Source organism: Notamacropus eugenii, chromosome 6, assembly GCF_028372415.1.
Source record: "Notamacropus eugenii isolate mMacEug1 chromosome 6, mMacEug1.pri_v2, whole genome shotgun sequence".
Classification (NCBI taxonomy): Eukaryota; Metazoa; Chordata; class Mammalia; order Diprotodontia; family Macropodidae; genus Notamacropus; species Notamacropus eugenii.
In genome coordinates this window covers 134740860-134762751 of record NC_092877.1, presented here as the reverse complement: position 1 = coordinate 134762751, position 21892 = coordinate 134740860, and the positions used below count along the sequence as shown (strand labels likewise).

The 21892-nt window shown below is 38.2% G+C and overlaps 1 long non-coding RNA gene across 1 annotated transcript; it reads right to left on the bottom strand.

The window, feature by feature from the left end:
• Positions 1–2661: 2661 nt before the first annotated feature.
• Positions 2662–14237, bottom strand: LOC140510615 (uncharacterized). Its single transcript, XR_011969308.1, has 2 exons — positions 14116–14237; positions 2662–3107 (listed from the first exon to the last, which is right to left on the bottom strand). It is a non-coding gene; the product is annotated as an uncharacterized lncRNA (long non-coding RNA).
• Between the last annotated feature and the right edge of the window lie 7655 nt (positions 14238–21892).

Sequence of the window (21892 nt, the reverse complement as noted above, 5' to 3'; positions counted from 1 at the left end):
TCTATGCGTGTCTTTTGGTTTCAAGTGTGTCTCCTGCAAATAATATATTGTTGGATTCTGATTTCTAATCCATTCTGCTACCCATTTCTGTTTTATGAGTGAGCTAACTCCATTCACATTCACATTCACAGTTATGGTTATTATTTCCTTCCATCTTATTTTCTTTTGTTTTTTCCTCTCTTTTTAATATTCTGTCCTTGCTCAAAAGTCTATTTTGCTTCTAACCACTGCCTTCCTTTATCCACATTTCATTTTATCGCCTCCCCCTCTCCTGCCCCCTTATTCTCCTTCCTTTCCCCTCCTATTTCCATTTTGGATGTTACATTTCTAGAAAGAGCTGAGGATGCATGTATATTTTTCCTTCTTTGAACCAATTCTAATGAGAATGAGGTTCAAGCATTGCCCACCACTCCCTCTATTTCCCCTCAATTGTAAAGGGTCATCCTTGCAAGCCTCTTTTATGTGAGAAAGTTTTTCTCATTCTACCTCTTCCTTCCCCCTTTACCCACTGTATTCCTCTTTCGCATCCCTTCAGTTTTTTAAAGATTATCATAATCGACTCACATCCATGCCCCCTATCTGTGTAAAATCATTTAAACTGCCCTAATAATGATAAAGTTCTTAAGAATTACATGTATCATCTTTCCATGTGGGAATGTAAATAATTTCACTTTGTTGCATCCCTTATGATGGCTCTTTCATGTTTACTTTTTATGCTTTCCTTGAATCATCTGTTTGAAGGTCCAATGTTCTATTCAACACTTTTCATCAGGCATGTTCCCAAAATCTCTATTTAATTAAATATTTAACTCCCCCCCAGGTATTACGTTTACTTTTGCTGCATAGTTTATTTTTGTTTGTAATCCTAGCTCCTTTGCCTTCTGGAATATCATATTCTAAGTTCTCCATTCCTTTAACATGGTAACTGCTAAATCTTGTGTGATCCTGACTGTTGCACCATAGAATTTTAATGGTTCCTTGTTGGCTGTCTAAAGTATTTTCTCTTTGACCTGGGAGCTCTAGAATTTTTCTATAATATTCCTGGGAGTTTTCATTTTGGGATCTCTTTCAGGAAGTGATTGGTAGAGTTTTTCAATCTCTGTTTTACCATGTGGATCTAATGCATCAGAGTAGTTTTCCTTGACAATTTCTTGAAATATGATGTCTAGGTTTTTATTTGATCATAGCTTTCAAGTAGTCCAATAATTCTTAAATTATCTCTCTTTGATCTATTTTGCCAGGTCAGTTGTTTTTTCAATGAGATATTTCACATTTTCTTCCTTTTTATCATTCTTTTGACTTTTGAAATTGTTTCTTGATAAATAAAGCCCTTCTCCTTTTTACAAATAAATTAACAAAGAAACAAAGTCCTTCATAATATGTTCTCCTTCTCCCTTGATAGTTTTCTTATATTTTATGCCCCTCCAGGTACTCTGGGAACCAAGGATGCACTGGCATCCTTGCTGTTTATCAGAAAAGATACTCCATGTCCTGATCCTGCAGGTACATTTTCATTAGCAGTCTCCTGTGTCTAGACTTCTTTCTCCCCTCATCTCCATCCATTGCCCTTCCTGTTGTCCTTCAAGTGCTAGCTAAAATCCTGCCTTATATAGAAAGGCTTCCAGTTCTTCCAAATACTAGTCCCTTCCTGTTGTTGATAATATATCTTGTTTGCCCATAGCTTTTTCTTTATTGTCTCCCTCATTAGACTGTGAACATGAGAACTGGGACTGTCTTTGGTGTCTCTTTGTATCCTCAGGGCTTAGCATAGTGCCTGCCACATAGAAAGTGCTTAATAAATGCTTATTGACTGAAGGTAGCAATGGAGGAAACGTTCACATCAATGAGATCCCAAATTCAGTGTAGTAATAAACATTGAGTTAGAAGGGGGGAAATAATTTTTTATTAATAAAAATAAAACATAAACATAAAATAAAAATATTCTCTCATAAATAGTTTCTAATATGTAAAGCATATGTAAACAAATAGGACATTTAAAATATACTTTAACAAAGGGACTTTTTGCAGAGGGCTAATGCAGATCACCCCTAGTCAGCTTTAATTAAAGTCTACTCGCTAAAGGGTCAGGCAAAGATTGGCTTAATGACTGCTTTAGTCCAGATTTCAACTCTCATTTTCCTCCTACTTCTTCCCACCCATTGTTAGAGCCCCTCAAATAAACCTTCACAAAAGGGATTTGTCCTGGTTTTCCTTTTCTTCTTCCTAAGCTGTTAATGTGATATCTCTTTCCTGCACTCCTGAGGCAAAGGGGCACAGATGTGGCTAGTTATTCCATGCCCTTTTGTTCTAGGAGTTTTTTTTTTTTTTTTGATGTCAGGGATAACTGCCCTAGAATTGCTATCTGGGAAGGAATAAGAAAGAGCTTGTCTTCTTTCTGATCCTTCTATATCCCTGGTAGAGATCTGTGCCTTTGCAGAAGGACTTTTGCCAGGTGTCAGGCTTTCAGTTCTGTTTATTCACTTTGAATAAAAGAAATCTGAACCAGTGGTGGCTGGGGAACATTTTCTTTTTTTCATAGTTTTGACTAGACACCAGAAGTCTATACTTACATCTCTAACAGAATGCCAGTAAACCATATTCATACTTTGCTGATGTTTTAGTGTAGCATCACCAGAAGAAGTCAGTAACATAAAAATTGTGACTTGTTCAAGGTTTTTTTTTATTTTTTTAAAAAACAGATAATATCTTTTAGTAGGCTGGTAAAACTTGAATCCATTTCTAGCATGACATCATGCATCCCCTGTTGTAAATACATTCTTGCACAGCAAACACAAACATTATGCAACCCAGTGTCTTTGAGTTTACAATCAAGGATTCATTTGTTGTTTTTGAGTTATTTTTCAGTAGTGTCAAATTCTTCACGATCCTTTGTGGGTTTGTGTTTTCTTTTGTTTTGTTTGTTTGCATTGGCAAGGATCTGTGGTTTGCCATTTCCTTCTTCATCTCATTTATGAGGAAACTGAGCAAATGGGGTCGAGTGACTTTCCTGGGTCACATGTCTAGTGAGTGTTTGAAGTCAGATCTGAACTCAGGAAGATGAGTCTTCCTGACTCCAGGCAGGGTCCATTAAGGATCTATATAGTGACCTGAAAAACAGGTGGAATGTTAAAATTTTGATTGTTCAGAGACATAGCCCATTTTTCAGTTAATAACTTCCTTAATTGATCTACCAGACCAGCTCTTAAGCAACCCATAACATAACACATTTGATTAAGTGTGACCTTTTATTAGGTTACTACACAGTTTTGTGTGTGTGTGTGTGTGTGTGTATGTGTGTGTATGTGTGTGTGAAAGAAAGAGAGAGAGAGAGGGTAAGGAAGAGGAAGAGAGAGAGAGAGAGACAGAGAGACAGAGAGAGACAGAGAGAGACAGAGAAAAAGAGAGGGAAGGACAGAGAGAATTTAAAGAAATCACATCTTTTCCCTTAGTCTGCCTAAGGCCTCAAAGTTAGGGACCATTTTTCACAAGGAAAATGACTTGAGAAGTTTTGGAAGTGCCTTTGAAAATAATTTTCAATCATGGAAAAGGGGAAAAAATTTTGGGTTCCTAAATGGACGGTTACTTTGCTAAAAATCATTCTTTGAAATAAAAATCAATATCGAGCATGGAATGCTATTCTTGTGATAAAATTCTAGCAGAATGTAAGTAGCTTGAAGGCGAAAGCAGTTTTTCTGCCGTCCTTGAGATTTAGAGCTTTTAAGTTTTGTTAAACTTTTTAAAGTCCTTTACTTATCAGAGTACAACTTCAGGGTCCTTGTCTAGGCTAGGCTAGTAACAGGGATACTTGGGACACCTATTCCATGTCCCCAAACCCTTCCACTCTGTCACATACTCATTGATCACAGACTTGTCTCCTTATTACTCTATTTTCAGGCAATCTGTTGGATATGCTCTGGGATGCACTCAGATATTTTTAAAGTGCAAATTTCTCTCTCTCTCTCTGTCTCTCTCTCTCTGTCTCTCTCTCTTCCCTCTCTCTAATTAACTCAAGTCCTACATTTTTTCCCCCAAGGGTGGGCTTCCCTTTCAGTCTTGTCTCTCAACAACTTACAGGAGCAGATAAAAAATCATTATTAATGATCAGACAATTTATTAATAGCATCCAATAGCACAGATTATATGGATAGCCACCAAAACAATGTTTAAAAAGATGCAATACAAATTTCAGTCAGGTTTGACTGTCTCTTTCCCTTTTTTCCTTTTCTTTCTAGTTGGTCTGAGGAAGTGACAAAGAAAAGGGATCTAGATTTAAAATCTGGGTGGAAATTTCTTTGAATTCTATATTCTAGGGAAACAGGGAGAGAAAGAACTATGGACTATTTTTCATTCATTCTCATCAGCCACAGTAGTCTCCACCTTAATCATCTGTTCCCATCTCATGTACCAACGTTTTTTTCATACATAGCTTTACAAAGGTATCTCAATTTCCTTCTTTTGCTTTTGTCAAAGAGACTGTAACTTTGTGTTCCTTGCCAGAATCATCAGAAGAAGCACAGACTGTCGTATTTTGATGTGGGGTGCTGAGAATCCCCAAATGCAAGGGTACAGGGAGAGTCTGCCTGAAAAGAATTCAAACACTGAAGTCCTCTTTCAATCAAAGTCCAGAGGTTTATTGTAATGCCGGTAGAAGCAGGTTAGATCCTAAGTGAATCTGCAAGCTGAATTTCTCTTTGAGATCACTAGATCTGGAAAAGACCTGGACTGTCTGCTATGCCCTTTTGCATTCTAGACCAGCAAATATATATGGTCCCCTTGAGGTTCTCCATGGCGGTATCTCCTGATGACATGGTGCGAAGTAGTTTTAATCAGGGTTACATAATATTATATACTGTGTTATAAAATATCTATATATTGTCTCATTTGAGCCTTACTGTCACCCAGTGGGGTAAATGCTAGAGAAAACTGAGAGAACTTCCTGTGGTCGCAGATTTAGTAAATATCAGAAGCTAAATGTAAACAGAAAAGAGAAGAGTCCCTGACTTCAAGGAACTTACATTGTACGGAAATGTGTCACAGTCCTTTGCATTTAGTGGTGCTTGTTGTGCAGTCACTTCAGTCATGTCTGTCCATTTGTTATCCAATATGTTTATTGAATTGAATTGAGTTAAAAATCAGTGTATTTCAGTTGTTCAACTATGAAGCTGTTTATTTATAAGATCAAAATCAATATTCCAGAAAGAAGTAAACCAGAAAGTAAAGCCAATTAAATACTCTATTTTCAGTCTCAGATTTTTACCCACCTTTTAACCCTGCCTTTCTCAATGTCCTGTAGAAATATGAGTTATTGTTACCAAAATAATTCCCTCACATATCATCATTCAATGTGATAGCATTACAAAGTATAGCACCCACACATGCTAACAAAAAAATTATGAAGGCTGGGGGACAGTCCAGCAAGAGAGTTGAGAGGATTATAGCCCTACTTCCTTGTAAATTTAGTTTCAAAGTGGCGTTGTTTGTATCTTGCTAGCAATTTCCTTCTCAGGACAACCTCTGCACCTTGTGCAAAAGTGGCCAGAGAATAAGAGTGAAAAATAATTTGATTTTCCCCCCTCTATGCTATTTTCGTTTCTCAATTTTCTGACAGGCAATGGGAAAGAAAGTATTTGAGATGCTATTGTTTCTGAAGCCATCTGAGTTTGCACAGAGCCAGCCCACCAGCAGCTCTTGCCTCCATGCCGAACCTTTCATTCTTCTCCTCCCCTCCCCTCCCCTCGCCTCCCCTCCGCTCCCCTGCCCTATCCTATACCTCTCCTCTCCTCTCTTTTCTCCTTTCTCTCTCCCTCTCCACCTCCCTTTTCTCAAATGTCAGGCTGGAAAGCCAAGTTAGGCAACATCTCCTTACGGAAATCTTTAAATGTTCCAGTAGTAAGTGAATTGACTTATCCGAGACAAAGTATTCATTTTACCTCAGTTGCCTACAATAAATGAGCAATATTTTTTATCTTCAACTCTGTATTCTGAATCTATTACTATTCAAACAGGTGATTCAGCAATTAGCATAAAAAAGGCCTCATCGTTGATAGGAACTAGATTGTGAATGGGATTTTGAAAGTGTCATGATAAATAGGAGAGATATGATTGGTTTTGCTTCCTGGTATCGTTCTAGCTGCTTTGAGATGGAGAGACATAGGCAAAGAGACAGGAAACAAAGAGAGGCCAGAAGAGGAATATGGAGATATGCAACTTATTAAGTAGCATTATAGAAAGGAATGGCTTTAGACAACATAGATATTCTCATTTGTCTATTTGAAATTTTAATATAAGAGTAATAATCAGCAATTTTCATAAATAATTCACCCAACTATATATTTAGATATAATTACAAATGTAAAGTGTTTAGTGGTCGAATGATACTTTAGTTCTGAAAACCAAAAAAAGCGATAAATATAAAAACTTAAGACGCAGTTCTCAGGCCAGCATTGTAATATTATTAAAAATGCAGCCTGTCAAACATTTTCAGTTTCCTGAGATACGATATCAACAAACATCACTGCACTCCTGACTCTCCTTTGGACTTTCTCTACCTTGCCAAAGAAAACTCTTCATTCTGAAAACTTACTCCACCCCTCCATTTTGGATATTGGAAGTACCCACTGCTCCTTCACTCTAGCCCTCTGATTGGCTCTTTCCTTCCAGAATTTCCATTTTAAGGGCAGTACGCTTGACTCTCTGGACTTTTTCTACCCTTTTCCCCTGCTTCCCTCCAATTTCATCTTCTTCCCACCTAGATTTTCAGTTTCCTTTGATGTGTTTTCTTCCCTTGTTAGAATGGATACTCCTTGAAGGCAAAAACAATTTTTTTCTCTTTGCTTGTATTTATATTCCCATCAGATATCTCAGTGCTTGGTACATAAAAAGAACTTAATAGATGCCTATCGATTTGACTATGGGAAATAAAGCACTGGATCTGGAGACATCAGACCTGGCTCTGCCACCATGTGTATGGACTTGGATAAATGACTTAGTGTTCCTGAGCCCTAGTTCTGTCTTCTATGAAATGAAGAAGCTGACCTAGATGAATTCTGCATTCCTTTCTTGAACCTTCTATGATCCAGGTGAGATTAACTGAAGCCTTCTGGAGAAGATGAGATTAACATTTGCCTTCTGCCCTGAGCAAATGGACTGGACAATAGAATAAAAACTCAGAGCTACTGCCCCTTGCCTGCATATCCCTGGTTACCTCATCTACCTGTCCACAGGGAACTTTATATATATTACATATATGTACGTATATATAATATATATATAGTTTAATATACATATAATTAACTATATTATATATATTATATATTATAGTTTCTTCTATAAGACTCTCTTAGCTTCTTCAATTCTCCCTTAAGGGGCTGCATCCCTTAAGCTGCTGCTGTACCTGCCACCTCTAAAGCGAACAGCCTAACCCCAATGCCTTTACTTGATTTGGCCTGAGCCAGGGGTGGGGAACCTGTGACCTCAAGGCTACATGTGGCCCTCGAGATCATCAAGTTCTGCAGGTTCCCCATCCTTGACCTGAGCGAATCCTTTGGACACAACACTGTGACACACACACATACCTTGTACCTGCACCACATCACAATTTTATTCAATTCACTTTTCTTAAGCTCATCCTGGTAAAATAGTAGGGATGGAAAGATGAAAAACAGTTTAAACTTTGCCCTCAAAAGGAACCTAGAATTTACAACCCAAGAAGAGGGATAAGGTGAGCACACACATATGAATACTATAACATAGGTATATATAAATAGATAGACAGACAGACAGACAGACAGACAGACAGACAGACAGACAGACAGATAGATAGATAGATAGATAGATAGATAGATAGATAGATAGATAGAAGATAGATAGAATATTTATTAAACTCTTACTATATGTTAAGATGATGCTAAGGGCTAGAGATACATACACAAGCAAGCATGACAATTCCTGCACTCAGAAGTTTACAGAAGGGGCAAGGTATAAAAGAATGAGGGAGGAGGTAAGAGGGGACAATATGGTAAAAAGATGTTCAGCTAGTGGAATGGAGGTTTGATTTCTGGAAAAAGTAATGATGTCAGAGGAACCTAGGGATGGAATCTAATGTTTCAGTGGACACATATGAAGATGATAATCAGAATATAAGCACCACGGTGTAGAAATAGGAGCAAAGAGGATTAGACAGACAGATCAGAAATTTTAAGTACCAGCAACTCATTTTCTATTGGGGAGACCATCAAAGACTTCATGGAATAGGTGGAAACTCAGTATATTCTCAAAAGAAGAGAAGGATTTTAACAATACAAGAAGTGAAGGAAGTGACTTCCAGGTATAGGATTGGGAGTGTCTGGGGTTTTGTTTTCTTTTGAGCAGAGAGGTGACATGATTAGATGTATACATTAGGAAGATTTCTCTAGTAGCTGTGTGAAGGATAGCCTTAAGAAGAGAGAGATTAGAAGAAAGGAGACCAATCAAAACACTTAAATCATTTAGAGGTGTGAAGAAATGAGAGTCTGAGCTAGGATGGTATCCATTTGAGGGGAGACGAGAGAGACAGATAGAAGAGATATTGTCAAGATGTGAGGATGAAAGAGTCAAAGGTGATTCTGAGGTTCTGAGCCTGGATTACTAGGGGGTTAAAGAACAGTGGAAAAGTTGAGAAAGATGGGTTTAGTGAAAAAGAAATGAACTTCATTATAAACATGCTGAGTTTTACAACTAGATAGGCCACCTCTTCAGAATGGTTGAACAGTCAATTAAAGGTGGAAGACTGGAGTTGAGGAGAGATATCTGGGTTGGATAGAAATTTGGGGGTCATTGGAGGTAATAATTGGAGTCTCAAGAATAACTGAGTTTATAAGAGAGACAGAAAGAAGAGGACAAAAGAGAGAGCCTTGAGAGAAACTCAGTCTTAGGGGCAGGAGGAGGAAGATAAGCCAGTAATGGAGATGACAGAGGGTGGAAAACTGGGTATGGACTGTCTTCAATGCACTCATTTTTTTCATTGATACTCTTCCCTTGTCCCTTGATAATTTCTTTTCACTCAAATGTTTTTCCTTTGTGTCTTCTTTCAAGATATACAACCCACCCCCATAGTCTAGAGGTAATTATTCCCTCCTCCTAGCACCAAGTCTATATTAGACATTACTGTTTCTGTGTGTGTTACCTCCTCTAATTGACTCTGAGTCAATCAGGGTCCAAGCAATGACCAAGAGGGGCTTGGCCTGGGACCTATTTTTGGCCAATCAACGACAGAAGAGCAATTTGGCTTAAAGATATGGTCCTAAGAGGGAAAAGAAATCTACAGGTCATTGTTTTTGTTTTGACCAGAAACCCTGAGGGTCTTCCCCTTCCAGATTGATTTTATGTATTTATTTTTGACTAGGCAAAACAAGCCATTCTCTGTGTCATCTCTTACCTAGCCTTAATCACTGACTGGGCATCGCCTCAATCAAACTGAGACCTGTTTATGACCTTAGCTTAAAAAGATCAAGGTCTCCCACTGCATCCAGGGCCATCTCCAGTCCTCCTGAACTGTAACATGCCACTGGACCCAGATAACTCTAGAGGACAAAGTGAAGCTGGTGACTTTACACAGCCCTGCCTCACTTCAATCCCATTCACGTGCATGTCATGGCATTAGCTCCCTGATGTCATGGTCCTCTTCCAGAACAAAGGACAAATAGCAATCTCTCCTGTTTCCAGGAGAACAGGGAGCTGCGCTGTGTCTTGTGAATCTCAGTCACCTGTGCAGCATCCGTCAAAAATGTTCCCTACATAGTAAGTACTTAATAAATACTGAATGAATGACTTTTATGAACTTTAGATATAGACAGAAAATGGGACTGGTATTGACTATAGGTGTGGATGGGGGTTTCCCAGATAAGGAAACTCCCTCTACCAATGCAGGTCTGTACTTTCTCTGCAACTTAGAGTCTTGGAGAGTTTTATTGACTCTTAAGAATTTAGATTACTTGCCCAGGGTCACACAGCTTACATGTGTCAGAGGTAGAACTTTCACCTTGATCTTCTTGCATTTGAGACTATCTTTCTAAATATTAAAATGTGCTGTCTTTCTGTCTTGTAGATTTTAGTTCATCAAATTTTAGAACTAGAAGGGATGTTAGAGATCATATAATTTAATCCTGTCATTTTACAGATGAGAAAACTGAGGCCCATGTAAGCTAAGCAGTTTGTCTATTTGCTTGGTACCAGAAGGAGGGAGGACTGGATCAGGTTCTCCTGATCCCCTGTCCTGTTATCCTGTCCATACCATGCTCCCTCTCCCTTGTAACATTTCTCTCTAATAGACTTTTACATTCATAAGTAACATCTTAAGCATAAAAGATTTATATACAATATATAATTTCATATTGGATGCCTTTGTAGAATTTTATAGTCCCATTGATGTATATCCGGGCATATATTATAATCTAATAGTGAGCTTTGATTCATGACATAATTGTCCATAAATACCAAGGTGACTTACTATTAGAACATCGTACACTCCCTGTATAATTGTACCCTCTTCTCCAATTACTAGCTACCTCATCTGCTTGTTAATGGGTAGAAAAATGTTCCTTAGCTTTTGAACTTCAATCTCTTTAAACTGAAGAATGGTTGGAGCCTTAGTATCCTAAGGCTGTGCTTTTGTCTACTGTGATAAGTGCCTTTAGGAATTTAACTGCCCATAATTAGATAGTCACATGAGTTGGGTTGATCGGCTACATCAGCAAATCTATCAGTCTTTGGCAGATCTCTGCCAAAGATCCACACTTGTGGTTTGGCATAGATTCTTGGGCTCTTCCCAGTGGGATGTCAATGGAAGGCCCATGAAGGGAAGAGAGCCAGGCTAAGCATTTAGGATTAAAGGTAGACTAGTCTCTGCACCCAGTGAGTCTAGAAAGAGAGATATAATTAAAGAACCTGTAATCAGAGCTCTCAATACAATAATTCTAGGACAGCGTTGAAAGGTCAGGAACTAAACTTAATGGAATGAAAGTCAAAATAATCGAAGAATGCTTCCTGGAATAGGTAGGCCTTGGATTAGAAAATGAATACTTTGGACTGTGATTAGCAGGAGGGCATGTTGGAATTAGCCATCTAGGACCAGAAGATTTAGGTTTAATCCCAATATTTACTATATTGCCTGTCTTACCACACACACCATCTCTAAATCTCTATGAACTTTTGTTTCTTAATTGATAAAGGATAAGGAGGAAGTTAGACCCAATGATCTCAGATGCCTTCAGCTTTGAAATTATGTGACTTTGACATTAATGTCCTATTAGTGAAGCTGTGAATTGATCCAACCACTCTGGAAAACATTTTGGATCTATGTTTCAAGAGTTACTAAACTATATATACTTTCTGACCCAGAAATACCACTACTAGGCTTATACCCTGAAGAAATCAAAGAAAGAAAAAAATGACCCCATATGTTTAGAGTAGCTTTTTTTATGAGGGAAAGGAACTTGAATATAAAGGAGTACCTCTCAACTATTGAATGATTGAACAATTTATAGCATATGAATATAATGGAATGGTAATATGCCATAAGAAATGATGAAGAGGATGGGAAGAGAAACCTGGGAAGAAATATATGAACTAATGCAGGATGAAGGGAGCAAAACCAAGAGGTCAATTTACATAAGACACTAACATTGTAAAGACAAATAACTTTGAAAGATTTAAGAACTCTAATCAAAGACCTAAATGATTCCAGGAAGCTGATCATGAAACATACTATCAAACTCCTGAGAAAGAGGTGATGAATTTAGGGTACAGGTTGAGCCGTATTTAGAGCTAGGGGGATATGACCAATAGGAGAAATTGTTTTACTTTAGTATGAATATTTGTTACAAAGGTTTTCTTTTTCTTTTTTCTTTTCCAATGGACCTGGATGAGGAGAGACAGGAGATTGTTTCCTGAAAAATTAATTTAAAAGCAAAAAACATACAAATATTGTGACCTCAGTAATATAACTTCATTTCTCTAGGAATCACATAGATTGCTAGGGGTAGCAACAGGCAAAAATTCAGATGTACAGGAAGATAGGACAGAGGCTCCTGGCATAGGAAATGACCTGTTCAAAGGTTCAGGGGTAAGAAGATCTCATTTGCAACTTGAAAAATAAGGGAATAGTAAGTGAATAAAGATGAGATTGAATGAAGAAAAATAAGAGCAAAAGCATCCAGATGATGATTAAAAATCATTTTTTTTGTTTTGTACGTTTACTCATACTATCATCAGAGCTATGTTTTATAGGACATTAAATACTCCAGACTCTTGAAGGAACAAACCTTAGTGAAACCAGAATTAAGTGAAATCATTTCTTTTAAAGACAGTGAAATTTTGATATAATCTTAAGTTTCACATTTCCATTATGAGTAATTATAGTAAGGTTACTGGACTTGAGAGTTCATTAGTGGAAGAAATTCCCAATGAAAAACTACCTCTTATAATGCAAAATTTTACCTTCCCATATAGAGTTGCCCAAAGCACTAAGAGGATACTAACTTTCTCAGTCTCATGTAGCTGGTATGTATCAGAGAAGTTGACTTGGAGTCTTCCTGACTCCAAGGTTGGCTGTTTATCTGTTGTACCATGCTGTCACTCAAGGGAGACACCATAGCACAGTTATGAAGTCAGAGAATCTGCGTTGAAATCCTGCTTCAGGCACTAGTCATATTATTTTGAGCAAACTCAATTAACTTGGGCAATGAAATCTGCAATATTCATGCCCAAGATTACATAAGAAAGCAATAATTACCATGAACCCAATGAAAATTCCTTAAGAGATCAATAAGATTCAATACAGCTATAATCTTTCCTCAAGCTGTAAAACAGAGTTGGACCAAATGACCTCTGAGGACTCTCTCAGATACAGATTTAGGGATACTGATTTATTGTCAAAAATGTCAATGATATTTAGTACAGAAGGTATCTGTTTATCTATCTGTCTGTCTGATGGGGTTCAGACTCTGGGAGCCTTCTAGAGCTCCCCTTGAATCTTTCCACTTAATCTGGCCTTTCTTACTCAAATCTAATCTTCCTATTTGTTCTAGCAGTCGGAGGAAGTCCATGGGCTTTTCATTAGCATTCTGCTCAGGTCTCTGTTGCACCCTCCACTCTTGATCCCATCAAAACCCCATTTCCCCAGGCTGCTGACCACTCCCATCAAGATCTGTATTCATTCCTATACTGCCCTTATCAACATCTCGGTATTGCCCCACCTGCTTCCCACCCAAACCCTCCACTGTCAGATATCTCCTGATTGCCTCCAGCTGTTTCCAGCCTTTGACCCTCCTTGGATTCCCTCCTTGGACTTTTCCTCAAGAGCCTCCCTAAACCCCTCCTCCCATCACCCTAGAATACCAGACCACACCCCCAAATCCCTCCTATAGTTTTTTCTGTATTTAGTTCCATCTTGCCTCCATGAAGGTGCTCAGATTCAATCCAACTCAGACTCTGTCCAGGTGAAATTCTATCTGGCCTGCTTGTGAATACAAATGTTACAAATGCTTAGGCTCCTTAAGAGCCAACCCAAGATGGTGAATCTTTAATAAACTTTGTTTTCTTTGGCTTTAAGAAGGCTTGAGTTGAATTCATTCGAGCAGGACCTGGACTGTCGATATCTTGGGGTACCCAGTACCCCTAACCTCATCATGTCTGTCTATTCATAAGTTACATTTGAAGGTTAAAATAAGCTACTTGAGAAATTTTCTGGTACTCCCTCTTTGTAGGTCAATTACTTCATGTTCTTCATCCCACCCTTAAATTTTCATATTGCTTTTCTTTTTTATTGCATATATATGATGATAGGTAATTATTACAAACATTTGGCATTCTTGGGTGTGTTTCCATTAAAAATAAATGTAATATAGTGAGTATAGTAAAATATTATGATTGTATTGAACCCTGTTGATCCCTTAAGGAATTCTCATTGGGCTCCTGTTAGTTTTGGCTGTCATATCATTTTGTGCATGCATATTGCAAGTCTCATCATCCTTCTTAAGTAAATTTTGTAGAAGAATCCAAAATTCTCCAACATGTGGAAACACATATTAGTTGCAAGGAGCAGAAAGTTTATGACTTCTAGCCAAAGCAGAATCCTACCTCCATTGATTGTCCATTCTGTAATGCAGCATGTTCAAAGGTAAGTGAGGTTAGTTTGTAGATTCTAGCTGTGAAATTCACAAACCATGTTGAGCACCCATTGTGAGAAAACAGAGAGGGGCAGGACTTCCTAGGGATCAGTCCTATTGATTGCACATGAGATTGAAATTCATTTAAGTAACAGGTGTGCTATGTGATTTGTTAAAAAAAAAATACATACACATACACACATATCCTTCTTAATCTTGCTTTTGGCAAGGTTCAGACCTGTTTCTTGACCCTTTCATACTGAAAAGGGACCGCTCAAATTCTGTAAAGGGTCCTTATGTGTCATTGTCTTGATGATTTGCTCCTTTCATCCTGCAATTTCTTCAGGTGGATTCTATTAATCAACCCCCACTACACAAATACAGAGAGCATTCTCTTCCCCCTTACATAAATAGAGGCAGGGAATGGGAACCTCTAGGAGAAAACTTACAAGACGGCAAGAAAACTTTCAGTAATTGTCTATCTCTTCACTTTTCTGTGGCTAAAAAAGAAGTATGATGCTTGATCTCCTCTTTTCTTCTTTGATACTCTCTGATTCTTTCTTCTTTGTTGGCTTTCATGACCCTACTCTTTCCTTGTTCCTTTCCTACCTGACTGCTCCTTCTCAGTCTCCTTTGCTGGATCTTTATCCAAATCATGTCCATGGACATCTTCTTTTCCTTCTCTATTTTACTTAGTCCTCTGATCATGTCCCTTGGATTGAAATTATCATCTCTATGCAGATAATTCTTAGCTGGTTTTATCCAGTCCTAACTTCTGCTAACCACTAGTTTCACATTTCCTACTACCTATTAGCCACATCAAACTGGATGTCTCATGGACATCTTAAAGTCATTATGTTCAAACCTGAATTAATTACTTTCATCCAAAACTTTACCTTCATCCAAACTTCCCTATTCCTGAAAGTACCACAGGGAGAGGATTCTGGGAATATGGTGGAGAATGTCAGAAAATTCCAAGCTCTCAAGAATTTCCCCCACAAAAGAGATAAAATAGCATCTCAGAGTCAACAAAGTAAAGGTAAAAATAAATAAGAAATAGAGTATAATAAGGATCCTCCTGAGAAAATCCAAGAAGATTTAAGGGAAAATCACAGGATGAGGTTTGATCTCTGTGAAGAGTAAACATCTCCAAGCTACAGTCCACTTTAACAACAAATAGCAAGCCTTGGGGCTAGCTGGGTTGGGAGGTTGTCTTGGTCCCTATCACAAGAACTTTTACCCCCAGGACAGTGAGGGGAGTTGGGCATCTGAGCCAGGCGAAAATGGAGGGAACCTCTGCTGAAAAGGAACCCAGCTGTGCTGCAGAGAGCAGTTGGGGGAGGAGTGGGGGGCATGGCGAGAAGGAATCAGCACATGTCCAGTAAGTGTAGAAGTAGTGGGGCAGAAAGCCCCCGGCTATGGACATTTACAGGAAACTGGAGGTTTGGCTTTGGTTCCAGGCTAAAGAGGAGAACTGAAGATCTGAGGCCAGAAGCACTATACCCCATATCTCAGGATTAGAGGTGATTACATAAATAAAGCTATTGCTACCAAAAAAAACAAAATGCACAAGCAAAAGAGAAAGAATCCAAACATAGTTATTATGAAAATAGAGAAGACTGAGGTTCATCTTCAGAGAAGAATATTGAAGTAAAGAAAAGAGTAAAGTCAAATGGTCAACTGCCCCAAAAGAATTTATAGACGAACTTTAAAAAGACTTTAAAAGTCAAATGAGAGATTGAGGAATAACTAAGAAAAAAGAATAATCCAAGAAAAACAAGAATATTTTGAAAAGAAAGTAACCAATTAGAAAAGGAGATCCAGAATCATAAGGAAGAAAATGATACTTTGAAAATTAGAATTTGGCAAGGGGAAGCCACTGAAGTTATAAGAGATCAAGAAATAATAAAACAAAATATAAAGAATGAAAAAAATAGAAGAGAAAATTAAACATCTTATAAGAAAAACAACTGATCTGGAGAACATATCAAGAAGAGAAAACATAAAAATAATAAGACTACCTGATAAAAAAAGAAAACAATCTGAATACAATAATACAAGAAATAATTAAAGAAAGTTGTTCTGAAGCATTAGAACAAAGGGGAAAGTAGAAATAAGAAAAAAAATCCATCGATCACTGAATGAAGCAGATCATTTTCTTTTGTATTATTATGTTTTGGTTTGTTTTATAATTTGTCCCATTCATTTTAATTCTTCTGTGCAACAGGACTAAGGTGAAAATGTATTTAATAGGAATGCATGTGTGGAACCTATATAAAATTGTATGCTGCCTCAGGGAGGGAGTGGGGAAGTAGGCGGGAAGGGGGGAAAGGAAGGGAAAAACCTAAGATATGTGGAAGTGATTGTAGAACACTGATAAACAAATAAGCAAATAAATAGACAACATGACAAATAAACGAATAAATAACAAATAAAATGAATGAATGAATGAATAAATGAAAGAGATCCTATGAGGAAAATTCATAGAAATATTTATAGGCAACTTCCAAAACTCCCAGCTCACAGATAAAATATTAAGAGCAACAGGAAAAAAAATTAAATATGACAGTGCCACAATTAGAATCACAGAAGACCTAGCAGTGGAGACAATAAAGGACCAGAGGTCTTGGAACACCATGTATCAAAAAGCAAAAGAACTGGGGCTTTGGCGGAAAACATTATACCCAGAAAAGGTAAGCATAATCCTGAAGGGGAGAAAAATGGACATTTGATCAACTATCAGACTTTCAGGACTTTAATAAAAACCAAAAACAAAACCTGAACTTAATAGAAGATTTGACATAAAAGAACCAAGAGATTGATTACAAGGGATTCAATAAGGACAGACCATTTACCTTTTATGTACGTAAAATGTAAAATGCATGCCTAAGATTGTCATCAGTAATTGGGTAGTTCATAAGAAAGATAGGGATAAACCTGAGTATGATAAGACTTTGAAAAGTAAAATTGTTCAGGAATAGCTAAAAAGAGTAATTATCCTATAGAAATGAGGTGTAAGTAGAAGAATTGACAGAAATTAGAGATGAGGGCTGGTAGTTCTGGTAACCTACATTCATTAGGAATGGGTTGAAGAGGGAACTACATATATAAATAAACATATATACTTACACTGTCATATATATGTATGTAACAGTCCTTTGTTACAGGAAGGAAGGAAGGAAGGAAGGAAGAAAGGAAGGAAGACCACAATTCTCTCAGTTTCTCAGTCACCCAGGCTCACAACCTGGGTGTTATCCATGATTCCTCACTTTATGTCATCACCTAGATGAAATCTGTTGCCAAAGCTTATTGATTTTACCTTCCTAACACCTCCTCTCTCCTCTGATACTGCCCCCAACCCTGGCTTAGGTTTTCATCATCTCACACCTGAACTATTGCAACAGCCTGCTGTTTGGTCTTCCAGCCACAAATCTCTCTGTGCTCTAATCTATTTTTCAGACACCTGTCAGTTATCTTCCTAAAGTACAGATCTATCTTACCACTACCCCTACGCAATACACTTAGGGATCAAATATAATTCTTGCTTGGCACTCAAGCCCTTCATTATGTGCCCTACCCACTTTTCTAATCCCTTATATTATATACACCCAGGTATGATCCAGTGACACTGATCACCTTACTGTTCCTGGAACAAGATACTCCATCTCCAGACTTTAGATATTTTCATCAGCTGTCCCCTGTACCTCAAATGTTCTCACTCCTCATCTTTGCCTCCTAGCTTCTCTAGCTTTCTTCAAGTTCAGCTAAAGTCCTACTTTCTGCAGAAGCATTTCTTGACCCTCCTTAATTTCCGTACTTTCCTTCTCTTGATTATTTACAATTTACCTTGTCTATATCTTGTGTGTTCATGACTGTTTGCATATTATCTCCTCAATAGACTGTGAGATTCTTGAGAGTACTTTGCTTTGTATCTCCTATGCCTTGCACAGTGCTAGGCACATAGTAAGCACCTGATGACTGTTTATAGGCAGACTAGCCTGATACTGTAGTCTTTCAAAGCTGGACTTGTCCTAGCTCTGTCTCACAGCTGCCACTTTCTTGTTAATCTAGGTTTCTTTCACCCATTGATCGACTCAGAAACTCAAATGTGTCCAGTGCAGCTCTCGGAGATCATCCTGGGACTCCACTAACTGAGTTCCTTCACTTTTTCATCTTTGCTCTTTCTCCAGGCTCTTGGAATTCTGATATCTTAGCTTTTCTTTAATGAATAGCAGACCACCACTTCATAACAATGAGTCTGAAACTGCACTGGAGAGCTTCCATTAAGGATCAATCACTCCCTTCCCCTATTACATGAGCAATAAAAGAACTCACTCAGAGCATCTCACATTAATTAACTCTGATCAGTGAGAGGTGTGAAAGCAAGATTTCTCTCTAATTTGTGAAAGGAGATGTTTCAAGTTAGTTACTCAACATCCTTTTGGTTAATGAAAGGGAGTGATCCACTAATTCCAGAAGAGTCAAATGGACAAATATCCTCTCTGGTTTGCAGAAGATCTAATTAATGAGAGGTTGGTGGCAAACATGAGGATGCATGAATATGTTCATTATTTTCCCATTGCCTGAGCAGCCAGTTTTTTAGTTGTTGTTTGTTCTTCCTTTTCAAGGAGGACTAATGATGTCTTGACTCAAATGTGCATTGGATTTAAGTGAAGCAGAGTTGTATAAAGTTACCAGCCTCACTCTTCCTGAATCATAGAAGGTTTATGGGCTTTAGCTGCTGCACATGCTACAGCTTCTTGGAGCCATAGGTGAGAGTGAACACCAAAGGTGGATAAACAGCCCTGAAAAGGGCTTGGCAAGCCCTCATGCCAGAGGTGTTAATGCTTCCTGAATACAACCCTCTCCCCCACTGCCAATTTTGTAGTTAGTATAGAGTATAGAGTATAAACTCCTTGGGCACAGGGAAAATTGCTGGTTTATTTTAGTTTGTATCCCCTATACTTCATGAAATACCTGGACCATCCAAAGTACTTCATAAATTCTTGTGGATTGATTGATTGAAACATAGGTATCAAGATAGAAGCAAACAGGGAAAGGGGAGAGATTACAAAATGTTTTCACTAAAGTCCTGTTTATACCTGAAGCATAAAGACTACTGGGTTGTTTCTAGTCAATATATGCTGTCTTTGTTGAAGACCTCAGCACCTTTGAGTAAATGAAGCAATCTCTTTCTTCTGCTCCCATTTCTCATATCCTCATGCTCTCCAGCTTAGTTCTGCCCCTCCTTGGGTCTATTTCTTTGATGTTTGCCTCTCCACCAGTTTTCATTCTAGCAACTCTGCTCTATAGAAGACAATGTGTTACATCTTTAGCTTTTCTTTGAGTGCTCTGTCTACCTCTCATCATATAAAGGATGAACAGGAAGCTGATGTCTCTGAGGATGCCATATCTGTGGAAATTTTTCAGTGGAGGTTACATCTTTTCCTTTGTCCCTCAATCTGTGATTCTACTGAGCATCATTTTCCCAGTTCTACTTACAGGCCACTGGGTTGCTTCCATCACTGATAACCCGTTTGTCTTTGAACTTCATGCTTTCTGATTATATCGTCCTTTCTCATATCTCATGACTGTCTTTGATTGCCTTAATGGATGCTTTTCTCTCCCCCTCCTTCCAAATTCTACACATGGTTCAAAGTCTTCATCCTTTTTCAACATTATTTTCCATGACATTCTCTGTAGTGATTACCCTTCTGCTTTGAAAAGCACAGCATGGTATCATGGTTTAGGAGAATTGAGTTCAAATCTTACCACATGCATCTGACCAGTTATGTGACTATGGTTAAGTCACTTATTTCTCTGAACATCAATGTGGTTTTTTTTTTAATCTATGAAAGGAGATAGCAAGAGATGTATTGTTTACCATAAAGGATTGTTGGGAAGCTCAAATGAGAAAAAGTTTGCAGAGCACTACGTAAATATTAAAGTAGCAGAGAAATTCCAGGGATCAGCATTCTAACGTTGGTTACACAAAGTCCCCCAGAACCTTGATACATTGGTCAACAAGAGTCTCATGGTTCTTCAACCTTCATTTCTAAAACCCCAACTTTGCTTCAAACTTGTCACTTGCTAACTTAATTCCACCTTATACTTCAGCATCTAAACAAACACTTAAGACTGGGAACTGCTCTATCTCTAAAAAAGAGAACCCTGACATTCATTTTTTTCTGACCTCAGTCTCCTGTTCTTCTGTTTCCTCCACTCATACTTTCTTTCATCCCCATCTTGCCCTCTGACCCCCTCAGTTCTAGAGCATTTTCTAAGTCCATGATGATATTCTTACACCATGTTTTCTTTCTCAGACAGGACCTCACTGTTAGTCATTTCAATAGCATACCTGACACCACCCTAAAATCCCTCAGCCTTCTTTTCCCTAGTTCCTCAAACCAAGTCTGATGAGCATGACTGGAAAGTGTTGTGAAAGTACAAAATACAGTAAACTGTGTCCACAATAAATTTATATAATCTCATTCAGTTCTTCTTATTTCCCTTCACAGTGACAGTCTCAATCTTTTTCCATTTTCTTTAAGATTTCTTCAAGTCAACACCCTTCCCCTCATCCTGAGCAGATGATTTTTCCCTCTAAGCTTGTTGAGGCCATTAAACATGAGTTCCCTGGATTCTACCCCTTCAAGTATTCATTTGTCCTCTATTTTCTTTCTCAGAAGAAGAAAGAGGTGTCTCTTTTTCTTAAGAGGTTAGCTTCTCTACTTGTTCTTTGGCTCTCATTCTTTCTTGTGTCCCCCAGAACCTTGCTATACTGGTTAACCTCTCTGTCTCTTGCCCCTTCATTCTCATGCTCTCTGTTATCTTCTTCTTCTCCATTTAAAAATCTGATCAAATTATGCCTGTCCTATGCAGTGAATGAGAATAGCCCAAGTATTACTAGGACATTGTTGTTATGTGGCTCAAGGTGGAGCAGACACCCTTCTCAAAGTGAGACTTTCATGCCAGACAGAAGAGGAAGCAAGAGATTGGGACCAGAGGCCACTACTCTTCTTTCCTCTGAGGGAGAGTCCTAGACAGAATTCTATTTTCTCCCTGCAAATATTATTAAATAGGGGACATAATTAGTTTGGAGTTAACTTTTGATCACTTTATCATTTTTTAGAGGGGGGGAAGAAGATCCCAAAGATTATATTCAAGGCTTGACTCATTTCCAAACAAATACTAATTCCACAATGAACATGTAGAGAAAAAAAAGAAATACATTTATTCAAATCAGTAACAAAATAGAAATCAGAGAAGGTATTCATTGGGAAAATATTGATCAGATGATACTGAATGAAGGAGCTCTCCCATTGGGAGAAAGATAACTCAGTTCAACCAAGAAAGAGTTTCCTACATCCTACCCAGGGAGAAAATCCCTGACATCTCATGTAGCCAACTAGGAATAGGGGCACGAGACTACCAGCTCCTCTCCTGTCTTTCCAGGGTCTTTCCCTTCAGCAACCTAAAGTGCGATCAGTCTCTTTCATCTTCTCTCTCAGAGCTGGAAGCCATGAGTACCTGAAATAACTCCATCCTTGAAGAAGACTCACAGTTTGATGAGTCCCAAAGAGGGGGAGACTCTGTGAGCTGTAACTCTTGCCCCTCACCAACTCCACCCTGCCCTTCATGTAGGGCAGGGTCTTCACCTCCACCAATAATGAGAGAGTCCCAATGTCAATGGGCTTTGGGACAGGGTTACACCTAAAAGTAAAAACAAAGAAATAAAATATCTTTCT